The sequence below is a fragment of the Coregonus lavaretus genome (genome assembly GCF_964263955.1).
Source record: "Coregonus lavaretus genome assembly, chromosome: 14".
Classification (NCBI taxonomy): Eukaryota; Metazoa; Chordata; class Actinopteri; order Salmoniformes; family Salmonidae; genus Coregonus; species Coregonus lavaretus.
This window is the reverse complement of record NC_140001.1, coordinates 2,907,354-2,920,102: the sequence shown is the minus strand read 5'-3', so window position 1 is coordinate 2,920,102 and position 12,749 is coordinate 2,907,354. Positions and strand designations below refer to the sequence as shown.

At 41.5% G+C, this 12,749-nt stretch overlaps 1 protein-coding gene across 1 annotated transcript in view; it reads right to left on the bottom strand.

Annotated features, from left to right (window-relative positions):
- Positions 1-11,638, bottom strand: part of LOC311141589 (WD repeat and FYVE domain-containing protein 3-like) — a 48,125-nt gene extending 36,487 nt beyond the window's left edge. Inside the window, exon 1 of the mRNA XM_084176961.1 lies at positions 11,447-11,638. The gene's annotated coding sequence lies outside the window, so the exon portion shown is untranslated. The remainder of the gene's footprint in view (positions 1-11,446) is intronic.
- Positions 11,639-12,749: the final 1,111 nt, after the last annotated feature.

The following is a 12,749-nucleotide window of genomic DNA, read 5'->3' as shown; positions in this document are numbered from 1 at the left end:
GTAACTCCTCTCTCTCCTCTTAGCCCCGAGCAAAGTGCTTCATGTTCGATAGCGAGGACGGACAGAGGATAATGGTTATCTGCATTTGTTGTTTTGACGTCCGTTAACTAAGACATTAGCGGTATCCAGAGCGGCTCAGTAGACTCGGCGTAGAGGGAAGGCTGGACGCGTGGCTATAGCTCTATCTCTGGCTGTGTGTTGGCAGTGCCTGGGGCTGTGTGTGCCAGCGTACAGGCAGGCAGTCAGTCAGTGTGGCCTTCAGGGGACTGGCACAGCTGATCCCCACTGTCACCTGCCTCACAACCAGACCACGCGGGTGGAAGGGGGGCGGCACCGTCACAACAGGACAGGATAGAACATACCATCTGGGGGTTGGGGGGGGGGGGGGTCATTCAGGGCAGGAAGATACCATCTGGGGGTTGGGGGGGGGGTCATTCAGGGCAGGAAGATACCATCTGGGCTTGAGAACAGGCGATATAACTGCTAGGCCTGCCTATGGTGAGGAACATACAATCTGGGGTCTAGAAAAGGGGGGGGGGGGAATGTAGGGTCAGTCTCTTTCACAACAGGACAGGAAGATACCATCTGGGCTTGAGAACAGGGGGGAAATAACTGCTACCTACGGGTGGAGCAGAAGGGCTGGTGGGGAGAGGAACAGGAACATACCATCTTGAGGGCTGGGGGGGGTCAGCTAAAAGCTACCTACCTAGAGCAGCCATCAGACAGGCATCATAAAAAAAAATCAGCAAATTAGATTTTCTCATTATTGTAGCTTGGTAGGCAGCTAGATCATTTCTCATTACTGTAGCTTGGTATGCAGCTAGATCATTTCTCATTACTGTAGCTTGGTAGAGGGCTAAAACATGTCTCATTATTGTAGCTTGGTAGAGGGCTAGAACATGTCTCATTATTGTAGCTTGGTAGGCAGCTAGATCATTTCTCATTACTGTAGCTTGGTAGGCAGCTAGATCATTTCTCATTACTGTAGCTTGGTATGCAGCTAGATCATTTCTCATTACTGTAGCTTGGTAGAGGGCTAAAACATGTCTCATTATTGTAGCTTGGTAGAGGGCTAGAACATGTCTCATTATTGTAGCTTGGTAGGCAGCTAGATCATTTCTCATTACTGTAGCTTGGTAGGCAGCTAGATCATTTCTCATTACTGTAGCTTGGTATGCAGCTAGATCATTTCTCATTATTGTAGCTTGGTAGGGGCTAGAACATGTCTCATTATTGTAGCTTGGTAGGCAGCTAGATCATTTCTCATTATTGTAGCTTGGTAGAGGGCTAGAACATGTCTCATTATTGTAGCTTGGTAGGGGCTAGAACATGTCTCATTATTGTAGCTTGGTAGAGGGCTAGAAAATGTCTCATTATTGTAGCTTGGTAGAGGGCTAGAACATGTCTCATTATTGTAGCCTGGTAGGGGCTAGAACATGTCTCATTATTGTAGCTTGGTAGAGGGCTAGAACATGTCTCATTATTGTAGCTTGGTAGAGGGCTAGAACATGTCTCATTATTGTAGCTTGGTAGGGGCTAGAACATGTCTCATTATTGTAGCTTGGTAGAGGGCTAGAACATGTCTCATTATTGTAGCTTGGTAGGGGGCTAGAACATGTCTCATTATTGTAGCTTGGTAGGGGGCTAGAACATTTATTATTGTAGCTTGGTAGGGGGCTAGAACATGTCTCATTACTGTAGCTTGGGTGCTACAACATTGCTATTGGAAGAATATATACAGAAGAGCCTAGGAGGTCTTAGCGCAATTTCGTTACCATGGAATTGTCCCAAGGCTGAGACAGATTTTTCACTTTAAATGTTTGCCAAACAAAAACCATTGATTTCAAACTTTAACAAACCACACAACTCCATGCACAATGACTACTTTTAACAATTTACTAAAATCACGTTCTCTGGTTGGCTAGCTTGCTGGCTAAGATAACTGCATTTAGCAAACGTTCTTTGATATTTGGTTAGTTGGCGTTATGCATTTCCAAAACTTTGGTTTCCCTTCATGTAACTGTAAGCTGGGTGTCGATAGCAACTGGCTGACTCATTCAGTGCTAACGTAACGTTACCAGGGAAAAGCCTATAAGGACACACCTGACGCCCAAACCGATATTTCATTTCAGAGTTTATTCACATTAGGTTAGGGTAAGGTTTAGGGTTAAGGGTTTGGCTAGTCGGTTTAAGCGTCAGCCGTGTCCTTACATTTTTTTCCCTGTTAGCAGGCTAGTAGGGTTAACGTTAGCGGGCTTGGCTAGCAACCTTGCAAGTTGATTTGTGACCATAAATTCATAAAAAGTATTTGCTTGAAAGTTGGCTGAAAATTAAATTGAAACCAATAGACATGAGTGAAAATGATTTGGTTTAATTTGAAGTTATACATTTGAAGTTATTTCTGTTGGAGTTTACATTATAGGGAATAGGCTGGTTTGCCTCCATATTACATAACGACCCGGAAAAACACTTTCCGACATGACTTCGGCATTCTTCCGAATTCTGATCGGTATTATGTAATAACTCAAAAAAATTTGAAAAGTGAGGTGTGACTTTGTATTGGGACTTTTGATGCGTATACTAATGCAAATCCATATGTTACATGCGGTTACGTTTATGCTACCTTCCCTTTAAAGATATGTGGGTTTTTGGTAACAGAATTTCAAGGCACAAGACATTGTTTCTTATCTTACAGAAGGCAGAACAATTTTTCCTAAAGTAAATATAAGATGTTGATATTAGTTGGCAGGGGTCTTTACTTCAACATTATTGTGTTTTAATGTATTTCTAAAACCTTAAGACTTTTTCTGGTAGATGTTTTCGAAGACTCCTTTTCCATCTGTTTGACAAGAAATCAAACCTTTGCTTATTCCTAATTTCTAGGATGGAAAATAGTTGAAAAATGTCTACAGTGCCTTGAGAAAGTATTCATTCCCCTTGACTTCTTCCCCATTTGGTTGTGTTACAGCCTGAATTCAAAATTGATTAAATATCATTTTTTCCCCTCACCCGTCTACACACAATGCCTGTGCTTAGTTCCATTCCGTTCTTCTTTTTTTTATCTTGAAAAACGCCCTTAACGACTACAAACATACCCATAACATGATGCAGCCACCACCATGCTTGAAAATATAGAGAGTGGTACACAGTAATGTGTTGGATTTGCCCCAAACATAACCCTTTGTATTCAGGACAACAAATGAATTGCTTTGCAGTATTACTTTAGTGCATTGTTGCAAAACAGGATGCATGTTTTTTGGATATTCATATTCTGTACAAGCTTCCGTCTTTTCACTCTGTCCATAAGGTTAGTATTGTGGAGTAACTACAATGTCGTTGATCCATCCTCAGTTTTCTCCTATCACAGCCATTAAAACTCTAACTGTTTGAAAGTCACCAATGGCCTCATGGTGAAATCCCTGAGCAGTTTCCTTCCTCTCTGGCAACTGAGTTAGGAAGGATGCCAGTGTCTTTGTAGTGACTGGGTGAATTGATGCACTATCCAAAGTGTAATTAATAACTTCACCATCAACGGGATATTGGGTAAAAATATAAAAAGCAGACACTCATCTAACAACAGGTGCCCTTCTTTGCGATTCATTAGAAAACCTCCCTGGTCTTTGTGTTTGAATGTGTGTTTGAAATTCACTGCTCGACTGAAGGATCTTACAGATAATTGTATGTGTGGGGTACAGAGATGAGGTAGTCATTCAAAAATCATGTTAAACACTATTATTGCACACAAAGTGAGTCCATGCAATTTATGTGACTTATTAACCACATTTTTTTTATCCTGAACTTACTCATAACAAAAGGGGTTGAATACTTATTGACTCAAGACATTTCAACTTTTCATTTTGTTATTACATTTGTAAAAATTTCAAAAAAACATAATTCCACATTGACATTATGGAGTATTGTGTGTAAACCACTGAAAAAAACATCTCCTCAACTTAAAATTCAGGCTGTAAACACAACAAAATGTGGAAAAAGTCAAGGGGTGTGAATACTTTCTGAAGGCATCAGTTTCCTTAATTTAAAAAATATATATATATAGACTCTTTGCTTTCATTTGACACCGAATTTGACATTGAACTTCACACGTTTGTGATCATGGAAATGACCCCTGGCTTCATCAGATTTTTCAAAGGGAAACGGATGCTTGTAGCCTACTCTAGCATCCAACTGACACACAGACCCCTTTCCGTGTTTACACCCGACAGCCACACAGAACAAAGGGGAGTTCTCATAGGGGAAAAGGCCTCAATTTACATGTGCATTTCACGCTACTTTTGGATTATAAAGGCTCGTATGAATGTCCTGCTTAATATAATGTGTGTCATCGTCGCAAATCAACTGCGTTATACTTAAACACTTCAACTGGTAAAATGGCTCTTTGGCTTGCTTTGATTCCAGCCTATGCCAATGAGCATTAGCATCCTAGCTAACAACTGCTGCATCCAAAAATAGGTATTTTGCAAAGATCACAACCAAATACAATTTTAGCGACTGTTCAGGCAATAATCCAAACTACATTGTAATTGTATGAGAAAAGCGTATTTTTTGGTTTAGAAGGGTAAATCCATTTGAAATCAATCACTTTTTGACAGCATCCCTTTTGATTTAAACAAAACTTTCCATACACGTTTGCCCATGGAAGAAGTGACCAGATGTAGGATCTGAATGCCAAAACATTCGGAAAGAGCATGGATGTGGAGTCATTTTGGTCTGGTATGGGGTGGACTTTTTCCGCGAGACCATGCCACGCAACCTCTTCAGAGAGACCATGCCACGCAACCTCTTCAGAGAGACCATGCCACGCAACCTCTTCAGAGAGACCATGCCACGCAACCTCTTCAGAGAGACCATGCCACGCAACCTCTTCAGAGAGACCATGCCACGCAACCTCTTCAGAGAGACCATGCCACGCAACCTCTTCAGAGAGACCATGCCACGCAACCTCTTCAGAGAGACCATGCCACGCAACCTCTTCAGAGAGACCATGCCACGCAACCTCTTCAGACACCTGCGGCAGGTGCACTTCGAAACAAGGCCCATGAAAACCGATTTGTTTGTGGGACTTGCTCACACAAAGCCCTGAAGCTGTGTGCTGACTGTGGACCCGGAGCGTAAAGAGAAGATTGATTCACACATAAAGGCATGCGTGTAAGGGCACAATACAATGTCCCATAAAATCAACAAATAACTGTTTTTATATATAGTGGGTAACAGGTGCGCTCTAGCTTTAATAGCTGGGTGCTCTGCCATATATGACAATAACTTCAAATGAAATCCCAAGTTCAAGAAAACATTGGGAAACGGTGGCACTCCAAAATGGCGGCACTCCAAAACATGCTTGAAGTTATATCATTTTACCTGAGAAAAGTAGGCTACACCGAGATAAGTACCGGTGAAAAGTAGCTACACATTTTTCTGCGTGAAAACTGAGAAAAGCTGTGTTAACGCGACCTCTGAACAACAGTAATTGTGGGATGGCGGGATGCAGGGTTGTGTTCCAAACTAAACTACTACAAGATGTTTCTACAACTTGATTGGGGTCCACCTGTGGTAAATTCAATTGATTGGACATGATTTGGAAAAGGCACACACCTGTCTATATAAAAGGTCCCACAGTTGACAGTGCATGTCAGAGCAAAAACCAAGCCATGAGGTCGAAGGAATTGTCCGTAGAGCTCCGAGACAGGATTGTATCGAGGCAGAGATCTGGGGAAGGGTACAAAAACAAATTCTGCCGCATTGAAGGTCCCCAAGAACACAGTGGCCTCAACCATTCTTAAATGGAAGAAGTTTGGAACCACCAAGACTCTTCCTAGAGCTGGCGGCCCGGCCAAACTGAGCAATCGGGGGAGAAGGGCCTTGGTCAGGGAGGTGACCAAGAACCCAATGGTCACTCTGACAGAGCTCTAGAGTTTCTCTGTGGAGATGGGAGAAACTTCCAGAAGGACAACCATCTCTGCAGCACTCCACCAATCAGGTCTTTATGGTAGTGGCCAGACGGAAGCCACTCCTCAGTAAAAGGCACATGACAGCCCGCTTGGAGTTTGCCAAAAGGAACTTAAAGGACTCTCAGACCATGAGAAACAAGATTCTCTGGTCTGATGAAACCAATATTGAACTCTTTGGCCTGAATGCCAAGCATCATGTCTGGAGGAAATCTGGCACCATCCCTATGGTGAAGCATGGTGGTGGCAGCATCATGCTGTGGTGATGTTCTTCAGCGGCAGGGACTGGGAGACTAGTCAGGATTGAGGGAAAGATGAACGGAGCAAAGTACAGAGAGATCCTTGATGAAAACCTGCTCCAGAGGGCTCAGGACCTCAGACTGGGGCGAAGGTTCACCTTCCGACAGGACAACGACCCTAAGCACACAGCCAAGACAACGCAGGAGTGGCTTCAGGACAAGTCTCTGAATATCCTTGAGTGGTCCAGCCAGAGCCCAGACTTGAACCCGATCTAACATCTCTGGAGAGACCTGAAAATAGCTGTGCAGTGACGCTCGCCATCAATCCTGACAGAGCATGAGAGGATCTGCAGAGAAGATATAGGTGTGCCTCGAGGCTGAAATCGCTGCCAATGGTGCTTCAACAAAGTACTGAGTAAAGGGTCTGAATACTTAAATCTATATTAAATTAAATTTCTAAAACCTGTTATTGCTTTGTCATTATGGGGTATTGCGTGTAGATTGATGGGGGGGGGGGGACTATTTAATCAATTTTAGAATAAGGCTGTTACGTAACAAAATGTTAGATGGGGAGCGGCGGTGAACAGCAACCTTCAAGTCTTTCCACAGATTTTCAATGGGAGTCAAGTCCCGAGCTTTGGGTGGGCCGCTCAAGGACTTTCACATTCTTGTTCTGAAGTAATTCCAGCATTGCTGTGGCTGTATGCTTGAGGTCATTGTCCTGTTAAAATGTAAATCTTCGCCCCAGTCTAAGGTCGTTTGCAATCTGAGGCAGGTTCTCATCAAGGATTTGCTTGTATTTGGCTCCATTCATTGTTCCCTCTATCCTTACCAGTCTCTGCCGCTGAAAAGCATCCCCATTGCATGATGCTGCAACCACCATGCTTCAAGGTAGGGATGGTGTTAGACGGGTGATGAGCTGTGCCTGGTTTTCTCCAGACAGCACTTTGCATTCAGGCCAAAGAGTTCAATTTGTCTCATCAGAACCTTTTGCCTTTATGCTCTCAGAGTCTTTCACATGCCTTTTTACCTTCTCCAGGGGTCATGTGCCTTTTTCTCAGAAGTGGCTTCCGTCTGGCCACTCTCCCATAAATCCCAGATTACTGAAGTGCTGTAGAGACTGTTGTCCTTCTGGCAGGTTCTCCCATCTTAGCCAAGGAACTCTGTAGTTCTGTCAGAGTGGTCAGTGGTAGTTCTGACCAAGGTCCTTCTTTCCCGGTTGCTCAGTTTGGTCGGACGGCCAGCTCTAGGCAGACTCTGGGTAGTTCCATATTTCTTACATTTCCCAATGATGGAGACCACTGTCCTCTTTCAACACTCTAGAAATGGTTTTATGTCCTTCCCCAGATATATGTCTCATTACAATTCTATCTCGGAGCTCTACGGACAGTTCCTTGGACGTCGTGGTATAGTTTCTGCTCTGACATGCACTGTCAACTGTGGGACCTTATATAGACAGGTGTGTTTCTTTCTAAATCATGTCCAAACAATTGAATTGGCCACAGGTGGACCCAAGTTGTAGTGACATCTCAAGGATAATCAAAGGAAATTGGATGTACCTGTGCTGAATTTGGAGTGTCATAGCAATGGGGGTGTGAATACTTATGTAAAATGAGATATTTCTGTATTTCATTTTCAATTTTAAAAAAAATAATTAACTGTAATTATGGGGTTATTGTGTGTAGATGGTTGTGGAAAAACATATTTCATTTTTTTTTTTTATTCAGGCTGTAACAAAAAAAAAGTGGAATAAGTCAAGGGGTATGAATACTTTCTGAAGGCACTGTATGTTATCTATGATGATGCAGGGCTCAACATTAACCCAGATTGTTCTCTTGACCGGGACAAGTAAAAAATTGGCGGACAAAAATAATATAGATTTAAGTTGTCCGAATGGACAAGTTGTTTTTTTATCACTATATGAAATAATTACTCTGATCAGAACTGGATCAGAGAGGCCAACATTGGTATAATATTTGAATACATTTTTCATGTACATACATAAATAAAAAAAGCCTATGTGCATATTGGCTACAGACTCATGTCCAAACCGATGCTGACATGAGGGAGGCACCAGAAAATGTAGCCAAACTTTTATGAAACTTTTAATTACATAAATATAGGCTAAACACCAGTCATGTTTAACAAATATAATTAAGGATAATTAACATTAACGTCTAAAGGTTTGATTCTGTCAACACACTCGAGGCACGATTCGTTCTAATCAAATGATCACAAGACCGGACACCTTGAATCTGAGAGGAGGCGGTCAACATTTTGAAACTATTTAACCATAAACGTAATTGTTTAAAACCTGGACGTTTTGTCATTTTTTTGAAGCATGTCTTGCCTTGTTTCAAAGTAGCATAGCTAAAATACAACCATAGAAATGTTGAGGGAATTATTTTATAAACACTTATAATATGCCATTGAAACCAGCATTTTTGTCATGTTCTATTGGTTTTCAAAAATCAACTGTATTCTATTGTCCAGCAGTCAAAGGCATAATCCTAGTCATAATAGTAACCCATGCTAATTGATGCATCTTTAGATCTCTCCTCTCTTCATTTCTAACAGATCCTTTGGAACATTTGCCATGTGTTGAGTTTATAATATGAAGAAATTCAACTTGATCAACATTTTAAAGTTAAATGGTCTGATCTGTTGCATCAGCCTAATTGCTGTGCAGTGGTTGTATGAATTTAGGATCTGTTGTCCCTGAACTGTCCCAGAGTCTGTTTTCAACCGTAGACATATTTATCGTCCCGGGGACGACGGGACACCCTTCATTTCGAGCTCTGGATGGAATATTCTATAGGCTACCAAGTGTGGCAAACCATCCTGCAGGAGAGCCTTAAAGGGGCAGTGTTGTATTTTGAGACAGGCTTGAATATGCAAAGAAGCCAATAGGCAGAGTAGCCTCCAACATTTCTGTCTGATTCTCTATGGTAAACAATATAGTAATGTATTTTATTTTGTAATGATGCAAAAATTGTGTTATGACTAAAATGTAAATGTAAATGTGTTACCAACCTTTTTTTTGGGGGGGGGGAACAATTGACTTGAGCTTTTGGACAAGTAAAAAAATCTGTTTTACTTGTCCGGATAAGTGGCTAAAAAAGTTAATGTCAATCCCTGTGATGTATGTTATCTATGATGATGTATGTTGTGCCAGGAAAATGCCAGTCAGTAGAACATGGGCCTACTCCACCCCACCAATGTTTGTTTAGTTTGAGTATAGCTAGCTAGCTAGCTAGCTAGCTAGCTAAGTGACTATTGCAAATCAGACAATTGTGACGTTTGCATGGGTGGATTCAGTGAAATATATTGGGTGGATTTAAAAAACTATAGAGCACTGCAGAAGCTTGCCAGGTGTGTCGCCATGAACAATGGCATGCATCACCACCTTGACTAAACTCAGATTCACTTTTGGGGGTTGGCAGTTCAGGGGACGGTGCACATGAGTTGAAGTAACAGTAGCAAATCAGAGTTTCAGACAAATAATGCAAGTAATACAATAAATCAAAACAACTACAAGCTGGTAACCTAGCTAGCTACCCATGACCAGCGAGCTAGCTGACCGGCATATAGCTAGCTAGCTACACACTACCCCATTAATTGACGCTCAATAAGGTTAGGGTACCCACTGAAATATTTCTATGTAACAGCGCTTGTTTACAGAAAACAGACGTTAGACAAATCGACTACCTCTCCTAATACCAGTGTGTAAACGGAAGACGGACGCCACAAACATATTGTCACTGAAAATACTGTTATCTGCAACTGTGTTAAAACCGTGTTCAGTATGTGTATATTTAGCATTTGTGAAAATATTTCTGATGTGATATGTAGTGATGGGAAACTGAGGCTTTTTTGAAGGCTTCGGCGCTTTCCCCAAATTGTGGCGAAAAACGGTTCATTACGCGAAGCTTCATTATCTGTTCATAATGCACATTAGTGAAATCTGCTGGTCAGCAATAAATAGCAGCTTGTGGTTATCAGATAGACGTTTTTTCCCCCCACTGTATTCTTCAAAACTCCATGGCGCAGCAGTAAGTCATTGTAGCCTATAATCAGTTGAAATACCAGGTTCGCATCATGCTTCCCTTTTCTGCCTTCAAGTTTAGGCTACTATTTTTCAAAAACTGAATCTATTACATTATTTAGGATGCTTAAGACAGAAGCTTATACAATACTAAATAAAAGAAATTATTTAAAACAACAGTGCAGAAAAGTGTGGTTTATTTTCTAAATAATGTGTCTTCAACTGGAATCGACCTCATACCCTCACGAACTTGAATGTTCAATAATTCCCTACTCTACCTGCTAAACTACCGACCAGGTTAAACTTTCTGTACAAAATCCTAACTATATTTTTTCCAGTAAGACCGTCCAGTAGAGATCTGTGTTTTGAAAGCGAAGAAAGGGACAAGAACAACGGCTAAATCAGTGGGATCAAACGCAGCATCGGACGTCATTGAAGACGTACTTCTGATAAAGTGATCCCATGCGTCGGGAGATCCGGTAGCAAACTAACGTCACTAGCTAGTGATATGAACGTAAAGGGCTTTACGTTTTTAGAACCGTAACTTACCGCTATTGAGAATCGATTTACAATTAGATGGAGTATTTGGGCTGCCAGGGCCAATTCGCCTCTAAACAGAGCATGTAAGGTCCTTTAACTATAAGGCTCCTTTAGTCTAGTGGGCAAGCTACACACCCTTGCCATCTATGCCATGGTTGGTAGTCAGCTATATCCCAAACGTACTGGGCTGCAATTGTCAAGCTTTCCTTTTAATTCAAAGGCTGTCAGAGCAAAGCTAATTCTTCTTCCGTTTTGTCTTAATGTCAAAAAAGGTTAGCTAGCTGATTGTCAACACAACATTACTTAGCTTGCTTAAACCGCTAGTTAACTAGCTAGCTAGGTTTATTTAGCTAGTATTCACAACCACAATGCAGTCGTTGGAAAGCAAGTGGTTGTATAAAAAAAAAACAGTTGGTTTATTCCAATCTTGTGTTCTTCTATCCCCCCCCATTTTTTCATAAACGAAATACGAACGAATGCGGATTGTTACAAAAAAACTGTGTTGGCTGGTCGGCAAAAACAAGCTGTAGCGCCTTAGCTAACGCGGGCACCTAAACCAGCATTTGATTTGATGATTCCGATCTAGCGTTGAAGCTAGCTAGAGGTTAGGGTTTTTATGAGCTAGGTACAAATGTATTTGGTATCGGTCGTCAACTTACCAGTAAACGTGCGTTTATGTTGGAATACTCCAGGCAAAAGATAGAGGATAAATCTGTAATAGTATCAATATAACGCTGTCCTGGCCCTCTTTTCATCCAAATAGAACCAATAATGCCATAATCCCAAAGTGGCTGCAGATCCTGCTTCTTCTGCTGGTAGCCATCTTTAATCCTGCTCCACATCCAAACAACACAACCTCCTTCCTCCGTCTCTACTCGTCCCAGCAAGGTCCCAACCAATGATGTGGATCAACCCTGGATGACCAACAGGGGGCGCTGTATTGAAGCCACCGCGCAGCCATCTTGGCACTCAATTGTATAAAAGAATTTGGAAGCATTTATTGTCTACATTCGTTTTTGACACGTTTATTAAATTACAGACACCATAATGCATACTTCAAAATTATATTATGTGAGCTAAAATAAATAAAAAAACATATACAAAGTAGATAGTACTAATGTTACAGTCCCCACTACAATAACAAAATACTTATGTACATGTAATTTTGTTCTTGGAACATTTAATTGAAATACTGCAGGATTCCATTCATTCCTATGGAGGACTGCTCCTACTAGGGAGTGCCAATATGGCCGACTGGTGGTTTCAAAGCCTCTTAATGGTGTAAACATGGCATCAGCAAAATCAGGGTTTATTTTATATATATCGTTGGTCCCAAAGTTAATTCTTCTTCGGTGGGGTTTAACGCCATTGACATCCAATTTTAATGGTGCATTACCGCCACCAAATGGACTGTAGTATAAATCCATTATATTTTGTGATACAAAAATGGGAAAATGAAACCCCTACAAACTCAGCACTACCCCATTCCACTATTTTGACCCTATCTGATCCTACACCAGGCCGACGGACTGTGAGGACGGGACTCTACCATTCAACACACCCTCTAAATCTTCTGCAGTAAAATCTCGTAATCCCAAGTACTTCTCTGCAGCTGCCACCACACCACCTATTTTCTGTGACTTACCTTCCATTCCATTCCAGTTGATAACATAGCAATGAACCAGTGGAGGCTCCTCAGAGGAGGAAGGGGAGGACCATCCTCCTCAGTGAATTTCATAAAAATTGTAAAACATTTAAAAAGTTATCCTTTTTAGATAAAACTATACTAAATATATGAACATTTCACCAAATAATTGATTAAAACACAGTTTTGCAATGAAGGTCTACAGTAACTTCAACAGCATTGTCTGGGGTAGCACCATAGTGTAGCTGGAGGACAGCTAGCTTCCGTCCTCCTCTGGGTACATTGACTTCAATACAAAACCTAGGAGGCTCATGGTT